Consider the following 12,777-nt stretch of genomic DNA (forward strand, 5'->3'; position numbering starts at 1 on the left):
AGCGCTAACGCGGCGCGTCATAAGACGCATTACGCGACAAAGTGATACGTCGCTCTTCCGCGACGCGTCACAGTTGCGCAAACGAAACGTTTACCGGTTCGCGGACTAGGTCGCGGCATCAAGATGAGCTAACGGAAAGCTTCCCGGTTCGCGAACTGGAAGCAAAGAAAAAAAATATTTAAAAAAAAAATATCAATAAACATCTAAAATATATTTTTGGATTTAAAGAAGAATACATTTTACAGCTACAGATGTTAGCTTTTAAAAAACCAATGAAATTCACTGAAAAAACCATAGGTTATAGACCATATATAGTTAGGAATTAGCATTTACAAAACCTTGAAAATTCGCTGAAAAAACCATAGGTTATAGACCATATATAGTTAGGAATTCGCATTTACAAAACCTTATTTTATTCACACAAAACCATTGAAATTCCATATATAGTTAGTTGCACTAACTATATATCGCGCACCCGCAATCCACTGCTGATGATGTCACATATTACATCATTCATGACATGGTCAGTCACATCACTGATGACATCTCAAATGACATCACTGATGACATCTCAAATGACATCACTGATGACATCACTGATGACATCTCATTTGACATTACTGATCACATCACTGATGATATCATTCATGTGATAATACGATGAACCTCTTCAGACTCTAATATAACCTTAGATACAATCAGTGTAAACAGACACTCACAGACTGTCACTCATCCATGGAGTTACTCACACACCTAGTCAGTCATGCAAAGAATCAATCACACCTCCATTTCCTCAACTATACAGTTATACAAACTTTACTTATTCAAACATATACTAACACATATTTACTCTCTTATACAATCCCTGATACAAGTTCAGAATGATCCATACAGCCACTCACACATTCACTGGCTCTTATGCACAGTTATTTATATATGTCAACTCTCACATGTACTGTGTTTTACATATGTACTTACTTTGACATGTAGCACTGAGATATCCATTCACTCACCAATACACTCATGCACGCAGTCAACCGCCCATACAGCTGTTTCCACATGCACTTTTGAAACCATACATCTAGTGAATCACCTGCTCACACATCTATGCACAGAGTCATACACCTCCCAGCCACCCACACACACACTCAGTCTCCCATACAAATACTTGGGCAACCAATCAATAACCCATATAGTTACTCATATAGCTACTTATCAACACATGCAACAGTTTACAGAACAACAGACATAATGATGCACAAATTAAGACAGTTTAGTCACTAACCCATGCACTCAGTGAGACACATTTAATCACTCACTCATACAGTCAGTCATGCACCTACTAAATCCTTCATCCAGACACTTATACATCCACTCATTCTTCAATATGTAAGGCATATTTTAACTATACAGAAACATACAGTCACTGGATGTTGTCATCAGTGATGTCATCAGTGATGTCATTTGAGATGTCATCAGTGATGTCATCAGTGATGTCACTGACCATGTCATGAATGATGTAATATGTGACATCATCAGCAGTGGATTGCGGGTGCGCGATATATAGTTAGTGCAACTAACTATATATGGAATTTCAATGGTTTTGTGTGAGTAAAATAAGGTTTTGTAAATGCGAATTCCTAACTATATATGGTCTATCCATTAAAGAAATGGACCCGGGTATCAAATTGATATTAACAAACAATGGTCCGAGACCTATAACTTAGTACAGAAGAAATTAATCAAAGCTTATTTGATTTCAGAGCATAAGTAATTTGGCACTGCTCAAACCAACCAATGGAAAACATAAGAATTGGCAACAACAAAGAGGTCCATGGATATATGCAATATTTTAATCTATTGTCATATATAGCACTAATATTGCAATTTACAAATTTTTATAATATTTTATATACATGTAGAATCATGAATTGTGAATGCCCCGTACATAACGTGCAGAAGGAAAGGGGTGTCAAAAGGGAGTGCACTCCCTTTTGACACCCCTTTCCTTCTGTACGTTATGTACGGGGCATTCACAATTCATGATTCTACATGTATATAAAATATTATAAAAATTTGTTGTTGCCAATTCTTATGTTTTCCATTGGTTGGTTTGAGCAGTGCCAAATTACTTATGCTCTGAAATCAAATAAGCTTTGATTAATTTCTTCTGTACTAAGTTATATATATGGTCTATAACCTATGGTTTTTTCAGTGAATTTTCAAGTTTTTGTAAATGCTAATTCCTAACTATATATGGTCTATAACCTATGTTTTTTTCAGTGAATATATATATATATATAGATATGAGAAAAAAGATCCCTCCTCAGCTTGCTCTGCGCTCGCAGACACCGCCTCCACACCAGCAAAGAATGAGGACCGGACCAGCAGAGTCAGCAAGATGGTATTTTATTAAAACAGAACCAGCGACGCGTTTCGGGCGGAAAGCCCTTGATCACGCTGCAACATGTTTTGAATCGTTATACTATTTTATAAGTGTATGCAGTGATGTTAACGCCGCCCCCTGGTGGCGTTCACCATGATCACGTGACATATAGTAAACAGTGAAAAAGCACTATCGCTGATACATTCTTGCAATTGTTGACTTGTATACAGAAGTTCATGTCTGGTTAAATCCAGGAATTCATCCAAATCAATAAAAATATATTCAATTATATTGATGTTCAAACACATTTCCTCATTGTTAAATCCGAATGACATATATATCAAATCTGTGCAAATATGCAATTTGGTATGTATAGCAGCAGAAGTATAAAGTGCATAGATAAAAAAGTGCATAAGTGATAAAAGATGTAATGAAGTGCGAAGGTTGCGGGAACATATTAAACTACCATTAGAACTATAATATGCAATTAAACATTGTGCCTAGATGTTTACAAAAGTAAATTCATCAAAATAATCCTATTCCATTGTAAGTTCTATTTACAAGTTCAAGGTAGAAAAAAGAACCTTATTTCCAAGAAGCTAAAAATGACAATATGTATAAATAAGACCATATTTCATATATATACACTCACCCACCACCCCACATCTCCAACCAATTATAACCATTGAAAAAATCTAATCAGAATGCGAAACTTATTGTGGCAACATGAAGAAATATATACCCATACTAGATTCTATTTACACACCCAACCAATAACACTATGACCTCCAATTTCTATGTACACATGTTAACATCTATGCAATTCTATATATATACACACACACACGCACACTCTCTCTATTATTCTATCTCAAACTTCAATTCAATATAAGAAAAAATCCATGAAACATTCCTACATAATGAGATATCTGTACAGCTAAAAGTTATTACTGGAGTAATTGTCATAGAACTCTTGTACTGAATCTGGGAATAGGATTATATAAATATATTCAAATTGTATGATGATTATATTACAGAATAAAGTGCATGAATTGTGTCACCATGGGTGAGTATCGATATAAACTTCACCAGTTGTAAAAGCAGATCATGGGACAGAAAATATAAAAAAGAGGCACAGGGAACTTCTAATAGGGAACCTACCTAGAAGAACGTGTATCAATAGCATAGAGGAAAACAGAAAGAGATACTCAGAATTAATATCTCGACTTACAGAAAGTGATGCATTTCCTCAATATTGTTGAGCCCGTTGGGCCAACGACTATCGAGTTCCAGTATGAACCTAGACTCCATTTTTCTAAGTTCTGCTTCACGGTCACCTCCTCGTCTCGAATGGGGTACTGCCCCAATCACAAAGTAGCTCAAACAGTTAAGATCTTTATTGTGAACTCGCTTAAAGTGTCGGGCTACCGGGTAAGTAGGGTCACTGTGGAGAATTGCCCTCAGATGCTGTAGTATCCGGGCGTGCACCTGGAGCTTAGTGCTGCCAACATATCTAAGTCCGCAGGTGCACGCCAGAACATACACAGCATGGTCAGTCTTACAGTTATAGTTGCCGTTGATGGTTTTGGCAACTTTACTAAACGGGGTAAGGTAGTGAGTGGTAGTGACTGAAAACTTACAAGCCCTACAACTGGAACATTTAAAGAATCCTCTGGAAGGGCGTAACCATGGGACTTTCGTTTTTAGTTCAGGGGCTGCTTTGTCCAAATAGTTACCTGTTGTATTAGCCCGTCTAAAAGTTATAGTGGGGGAAGAAGGTAACCTGGTGCTTAAAATATGGTCGCTCATTACAATCGGCCAGTTTTTATTAAGACTTGACCTGATTTTCCTATCTTCCCTACTGAAGGTAGTGATAAGACGTGGGCACTCCAGTTGGGGTTCGATATTTAGAGGAGGTTCAGTTACTGAAGTAGAGTCAGGAAAAAGGCTCTCCCTAGATCTTGAAAGAGATTTGGTTACTGCTGCATTCAATATCCGCTCGGAATACCCTCTAGCTCTTAATCTGTTTAAGAGTTCTTCCAGGCAGGTATTAAAATCAGAGGGAGAACTACAAATTCTCTTTAATCTGAGAATTTCCCCGTAGGGGTTTCCTGAAATTGTGTGCTTAGGATGCATACTGGTTGCATGCAATGTGGCATTGCCAGCAGTCTGTTTTCTATGGAGGGTGGTGTTTAAGGTTCCATTGGAGACATATACCTCAACATCCAGAAATTGGATGCGATTTTTATCAATATGCGCCGTGAATTTGAGGTTAAGCGAGTTGTCATTAATATCATCAATAAACGACAATGCTTGCTCTTTACTGCCCTTCCAGATGATGAAAACATCATCGATGTACCTTAAAAAGCACCTGACATGACTGTCCATCCACGCCTTATGGCGAACTTTGAGGACCTGCTCCTCCCACCAGCCAACGTGCAAGCACGCATAGCTGGGAGAGAAGCAGGCCCCCATCGCCACGCCTCTCAGTTGTTTATAAATCTCCTTACCAAAAGAAAAAAAGTTGTTGTAAAGGCACCATTCTATAAGACCTACAATCACCTTATTGTGTTCATAGTATTTGATGGATCTGCTTGAAAGGTAGTGTTGTATGGCAGATAAACCTTTAGCGTGATCTATGCTGGTGTACAGCGATTCGACGTCAAGCGAAATAAGCCACATGTCACTCTCCCATATAAGTGTAGATACTTTAGTTATAAAGTCACTGGTGTCCCGAGTGAAACTGGGGAGTTGTTTCACAAAGTCTTGGAGGAAAAAGTCTATATATTCTCCAGCTTTTTCCCCTGCACTGCCAATAGCAGATACAATCGGCCTGCCCGGTATTGGTTGCACGGTCTTGTGCACCTTCGGAATGAGGTAGAGAGAAGGCAATATGGGAAAGTTCACATACATGTACTTGTATTCTTCAGGTGATATTAAGCCTTCCCTTTTCCATTGGCTTAAAGACTTGTGTAAATGAGATGTTGCTTTTTCATATTCCTTTTGTGTACTTTTTGCATAGCAGGCTGGATCCTCATGTTGGCGCTTGGCTTCTGCGATGTAGTCTTTTTTAGGCCAAATCACTAAATTGCCCCCCTTATCTGATTTTTTGATTACTATATCAGGGTTATTATCAAGTTTCTTCATCAATTTGTTATAGGCAATTTTTGTGTATGTCTCCTTTTTGCAACGTTTATTGTTAGTATGGGTATACAATTTCTTGATGTCATTTGTGACACAATCGTGAAAAATGTCAATCGCATCTTTTGGCATCAGAGGTACGAACTTTGATTTACTGTGAAAAGGGCTCAAACCTGCTCCTTTAGGAGGAATAGGAACCTGTCTTAAACGATCTTGAGTAGAATCTATATATATATATATATATATATATATATATATATATATATATATATATATATATCAATCAACACTCCAGGTGCAGGCTCACCGCGGAACTCCAGAACGAGAGAGCGCGTCGCCATCCAGCGCCTGCTTGCTGGTAAAAACATAAAGTCAATGTTCTCTTCCAAGTAAGTAGACAGCACGACACAACTCCGGGGAACAAGATATGGCTTTATTGATTTTTCATGTGCAAAGGAAAGCTGTCCCTGAAACGCTCGGCATACGTGTTTCAGCCTTCAAACGGCCTCGTCAGTGCCAGTCTCAAGGTATCTTTGGAGTTTCTGGGGGGGTCAAACGATGTTATGCTGTTTCCTAAGACCACTCCCAGTCAGGTGGTTGCATGCTCCTCCTCCGCTCAATGATGTTCAGCTGTTTTGCTTACATTCTCCAGCCCGGTGCATGCTGGTCTTGGTAGTCAGTCAGTCAGTCAGTCAAAATACTTTATTGCGATAACTTAATATCATATAAAGACAATGGCAAAGTACAGGTTATTTAAAATACATATACAATAAATACATAGTTTAAAAACGGTTGAGTTACATACAAAAGAGATAAAAATCATACAAAAAGTCATACATATAGTGCAACATGCGAGGTACTAAGAGCCCCAGAATAAGACATATCTAAAACCAGATATATCCCTGTTACAAGTCCTATTATAGTCACAAAGTGCCTTTTATAATACTCCGTTTATGCTATTGAAGGGGGATTATTATATTTTTTAACCTAATGTTTCTGCTCCTAACAGCACTCACTAGGAAGCTAGCCACATAGAACATAATCCTAGGAGTCTGCAGAAGCTGTAAATAAATAAGAGCAGGTTTAACTTGAATAAATCCAGCCTCCTTTAGGATGGGCACAAGAAACTTCCTCCTCGCCTCTACGTAATGCCCACAGAACATCACTAAGTGCATAGTATTTTGTTCGGAGAAATGGTCACAAGAACATGGTAACGCCTTTTCTGGAGTACTCCATACAGGATAAAAACCAAGATTAAAATGTATCAAGTTAAAACGAAAACAAGTTAAAATAAACCTGTGGCAAGGGTGGGTCACCATGTTCAAGTAGCTTTCTGGGCCGTCAGGTATAGATAATATTAGACTGACCCTAACGCTTGGTTTTTTCAACTCACTCTCTTCTCTTTCCAGGGATAAAAGCTCTCTCATTGCACACTTTGTTAATACAATATGTTTGGGTGTTATAGACTCTGTTGCTGAGTATAACTCTGGCCTCCCCAACTTGGTGAAATTTTCCTTAATGTAAGTCAACCACTTAATGTTATTAACTTTATCCAAACACAGACAATCTTTCATGATAATGTGATTTAGGGGAATTTCTTTGTTAAGCCACATCCTCAGCCAAGCTACAAGAGGTGCTGTTTTTATCAAGTCTGTGATGTAGCCTTCCCCAAGTTCCAAGTGTACAGTGTAGGACGGAGTCGACTGTGGGACACCAAGAACAGATCTGAAGAATTTATTTTCCATGATCTGTAGGGAGTCTAGACCCCTGTAACCCCAAATTGAGCTGCCATAAGATGCAACTGAAATACATTTAGCCTTATACATTTTCATTATGGCTGCAATTGGCCTGGCCCCCAGTTTCTTAGAGAACCCCTGGAGAGCTGAAGATGTTCTTGCTAACGAGATTACTCTGTTCTTTAGCTGGGGTCCCCAGTTACCCTTTTCATCGAATGTGATCCCTAGATAAGGGAAGGAAGCTACTCGAGCAAGCTTCTCCCGTCCACAAAAAAAGGTTTTATGACAGTTTTTCCTTGCTGCGCTGCCCATAAGCATAATTTGGGACTTTTTAGCATTTATTTTTAGGTCAAGTGAGCCCATAAAAGTTTCAAAGGCGTCCAAAAGACGTTGGAGCCCCACCCCGGTACGTGCAAGAAGTACTGCGTCATCCGCGTAAAGGAGAACAGGGATCCCCTGCTCCCCTACACGTGGAATGTCGAGGGTCACGTCCCTCAGGACGGGTTTTAGAGCATTCACATATAATGTGAACAATAGGGGTGCAAGAATGCACCCCTGTCTGACCCCCTTTTCTGAAGCAAAGTCCTCCGTACACCGTCCACCCGTGGTGACTCTAATTTTAGCTGTAAGGCCCGAGTGCAAGTCTTCCAATAAGTTAACTATTGTCCTGTCCAAGCCCATTTCTAGCAATATGGACCAAAGCTTTGATCTGTTGACCAGATCAAAAGCAGAGGAGAGGTCCATGAAACCAAGGTACATGGACCCCGCCTTGGCCTTGGTGTATTTCTCTACCAGCATATGCAAATTGAGACATTGGTCCTGAGTGCTTCTTTTGGGTCTAAATCCATATTGAACATTGGTCAGAATACTTTTCTCAGTTGCCCACTCATTTAGTTTTGCTAATATGACTCTTCCTAAAATTTTAACTGATGAGTCAATCAATGAGATCGGTCTATAACATGCAGGATCCTGCCTATTACCCTTTTTAAACACAGGGATGATTATTGATGTTTTCCATGACTCTGGTATGTTATCATGGCTTAATGCATTGAAGACCCTACTTAGTAATCTAGACCAAAAATTAGGGAAACATTTAAAAGCGTCAGCAGGAACACCATCAGGTCCTGGCGCCTTTTTCTTCAGAGTACAATCTATTGCTTGTAAGACTTCTGCTACCTCAATGTGCACTTGATTTCCATTGGCTATACGGCCAACCGGACCCCCGGGACCTCCACTACTGTGGTCAGAATAAATGTCGCTAAAATGTTTTATCCAACCTTCATCAGGTATGTTAGTTTCTAGAGGAGAATTCTCCTCTCCTGTGAATAGAGGTTGGTTAACAATTTTTCAAAATTCTCCACTATTTTTCAATATCGCTGGGTCTGATAGCTGGGACCAAGCTTCATCTTTGATCTCTTTTTTCCTATCAGCTATGGCTTTTTTATACCGGGCTCTACAGATTGTGATAAGAGCGGGGACTTTTGGGACAGCCTTCAAGGCACTTAACAGCGCACAGTGTGCTTTTGAGCATCTTTTATCAAACCATCTTTTGATGGGCAGTGTCTTCATTTTTGGACCAGCAAGCAGTCTTTGATTAATCTTGCTGCAGATGCTACCAAAGGCAAGCACCACTTCCCGATTATGAGCCTCACTAGATGAACACACACCAACCTCATCCTCAGCGTCGGAGAGTACCTCTTGTACAAGGGATTCTGGAATTATGCTATCCCATTTCAATCTGCGACCCTGGTCTTTAACTTTAAGTGCTAACCTGTTGTCGCGAGGACCATCTTTTCGCACTATAAGGTCAGTAATTGCTAGATCCATGGTGACAGGATTATGATCGCTAAAAATAGAAACCACAGTTTTATACATTAAAACTTTACCTAGTAAACATAATGGTATAAATATGTAATCAATAATAGAGCCATTGTCTGTTCTCTTAAAGGTAGGGACCCTATCCCCCCCTCCCCACACCCAGACTCATATAGATTCCATCTTGCTAAAAAGTTTTCTAGACATTCCCCCTGTTTATTATGTTCAAGATGGATTGGCGAGCAATTAGGGGGGGATTCTTCTTCACCGCAAACACACATTAATGTACAAGGGTGGATATTAAAATCCCCCATAAAGATAATTTCAAAAGAATTTACATTTTCACTGTAGGCTGACAAAAACTAATCCAATCTATCTAGACTATGCAAAGTACAGGCAGATGCGTTGGCATTATAAAAATTTATAAATAAAATGTTAGGATGTTCTGCTAAAGAAAGTTCAACAATTAGACAGTGATCAGAGCCAGAGTCACATTTCTTCAAGCGACCTTTTATGTCTAGTTTAAAAAGACTTAACAGTCCTCCCTTGGCTCTTCCTGCAACACTGGACACTGCTGGGATACAGAAGTGACTATACCCATCCAAAGAAAAACTATTTTGTGTGTCCCAGGTTTCTTGTAATACGATAATGTCGAACTTACTGATAAAATCTGACCATGCCAGGTTTCCCACTTTTGCCTTAATTCCTGCGATGTTCCAAGTAAGTATACTAAGTACAGGTACATAATGCCCATCATGGCTGTTTTGTTTGGGCGAGAGTCAATCATTTTGGTCCAAAAAGGATAAAGGAGTATAACGATTAGACAACAAAAGAGGTTGTGCAAAAGGATTTTGCTGAACTGGATGAACTGGATGATTTGCTGTATTACATCTTCGGTCTTGGCCCCATCTGTTATTCATATCCCAGTTGTTATCCCACCCTGGTGCAGGGGTCCTTGGGTAGGTAACGTTCTGTTGTTCTCCATAGAAAAATTTTAAAGTTAATGGGACGACAGTACCCTGTCTACGTTGGGTCGGGAGTAGATTAGTAAGAATATTTGGCAGAACGCCTGGGTGTGAAAAACTCACTGCCACACAATCCGCTTTGAATTTTTTGGGACGATTTCCTAACTAGGGAACCCTTTTTGCAGTCTTGATGTCCCGAGCCAGTTGCTGCTTCCCCCCCGGAGCTAACTTCATATTGTTTGTTAGCCATTGTAATGCCTTATTTGACAAAGAAGTGGATGATTCAGTTGTACCACCTTCTAGGGGGGGAACATTGGCTAATACTAATACAACTGGCGAGGCTTCAACTATAAATTGTAAAGGGTCCGTTACCTGGGCTTGTACTGTGGGGATATTGACTGTTAGTAAACCGTCACCTTTACCAGCTATCTGGTTAGCATTCATTATCGATAACTGCACTGGGGGGTTAGTATGCAACAGTTCATCTGTTCCCTCTCCAGCAACATTCCCCCCTGTATTGTTGCCCAAGTTAGCAACCAACGTGGTTATGTTTTCTACCCCCCCCATTACCTTATTCTGCAGTCCTCCCAGCTTTTTAACCTCAGTTTGCAGTTTATCTATTTTAGCTACTAGAGGTTTGATGATAGCTTTAATTTTACATTCAATCAACTCAGCAATTTCTAAGAACAAATCATCATCAACAGTGTATTTTACTTTCCCCTCTCCATTATCCTTTAGTTTTGCCTTTGGGGTGATTGCCCTCTTCCTCCTTGCCCCAGACCGCAGCCCTCCCCGCTTTGGCTGATTCTTTACACATGAACGTACTGGCCGAGGGGCGTGGTCTGTGGAAGACTGTTCTTCATCTGAAAGACACACCTGTACCTCCTGTTCAGAGTCAATATCCATGTCATTCTCAGGGTCCGCAATAAGTACCTCGGGGGCAAGCACTACATTCACAGGTAAATCGCTCTTACCCTGATTAGTAAGGAGGCTAAGATGGTCATCGGGATCAGTCTCCAGGGGTGGAATATCATCAGTAAGAGGAAATATAGTAGGGCTCAGGCATCGTAGGTCTGGAGATTGGCTCAGCCCCAAAGATTCTCTCCTTTGTATGTTTATTTTTTTCACAGTTTGGACCAAATAATTATCCATAGTGTTAGATGTGGTAACAACGGCTTTTTTCGGCATCCTGCCGCTATGCCCAGAAGTCTACCACTTCAAGATTGAATCTAGGGAATTTATCAAGGGCAACTGTATCTTACTTGGGTGTTGGAGCTTTTTCGTCTCTCCGGCAGCGTTCCTGGCCCTGTCCCTGTCGCTTCCTGCCGATGAGGGCCGTAGAGGGCCCGCCCTTTGCCCAGGCTTCGTCTTGGCGTCCCGCTCGCGTTCCGCAACGCGGGGTAGCCCGCTGTTTAAGGCGCCTGGTGTCGCTCTACCCCCGTGTCACTGACGCGCCGCCGCTATGACTGCCGGGTAGTGTAGTTCCCGGGGCGGCGGGGCGAGGCTGGTAGCTGTGTGACTCCTGGCGGTGGCGGCTTGTATTCCTGGCCTTTGTCCTGACTCGTGGCGGTGGCGGCACTTCAATGAACAAGGTAAGGTCTCCGCCGCTCTGCCGGGTAGCCCGCTGTTTAAGGTGCCTGGTGTCGCTCTCCCAGTCTCAAGGTATCTTTGGAGTTTCTGGGGGGGGGGGGTCAAGCGATGTTATGCTGTTTCCTAAGACCAGTCGCGCTGTCTACTTACTTGGAAGAGAGCATTGACTTTATGTTTTTACCAGCAAGCAGGCGCTGGATGGCGACGCGCCCTCTCGTTCTGGAGTTCCGCGGTGAGCCTGCACCTGGAGTGTTGATTGTTTCCACGAAACCCCCCCAGCATGTCAAGACCACGGGGTGTGAATTGGCATGCAAGGGGAGAGAGGAGGCATCACTGTGTGCCTGATAAGGGGACAAAGGTATGGCCGGACCCTCCAGGACCCGGGGTTGGTGTTGCGACCCGGTGCCAATCGCTATTGGGGTACCACATGGTGCAAGGTCTGCCCTGTTACTTAATGGGCTTCCTCAACGGACTACCAAGACCAGCATGCAATGTAAGCAAAACAGCTGAACATCATTGAGCGGAGGAGGAGCATGAAACCACCTGACTGGGAGTGGTCTTAGGAAACAGCATAACATTGTTTGACCCCCAAGAAACTCCAAAGATACCTTGAGACTGGCACTGACGAGGCCGTTTGAAGGCTGAAACGCGTATGCCGAGCGTTTCAGGGACAGCTTTCCTTTGCGCATGAAAAATCAATAAAGCCATATCTTGTTCCCCGGAGTTGTGTCGCGCTGTCTACTTACTTGGAAGAGAGCATTGACTTTATATATATATATATATATGTGTGTGTGTGTGTGTGTATATATAATTATATAAATGTATATATTCACTGAAAAAGCAAAGGTTACAGGGACGTTATAGTTAGGCTCACATTTCACACTTACAGAACCATAGAAATTATGCATCTATGGTTAACTTGGCTATCTATAACTCACTTTCCCGTAATTCACTGCTTATGACTTCCCATATTCATCACTCATGACATGGTCAGTGACATCACTGATGACATTACTAATGACATCTCAAATAAAATCACTGATGACATCATCTACTGAACCAATAATAACAAAAGGAGAATGATTCAGTTAAGGGCTGAGCAGAGGCTGGAATCAAGATACAAGTATGCAATAACAAGGTACCT

Source organism: Lissotriton vulgaris, chromosome 4_1, assembly GCF_964263255.1.
Source record: "Lissotriton vulgaris chromosome 4_1, aLisVul1.2, whole genome shotgun sequence".
Classification (NCBI taxonomy): domain Eukaryota; kingdom Metazoa; phylum Chordata; class Amphibia; order Caudata; family Salamandridae; genus Lissotriton; species Lissotriton vulgaris.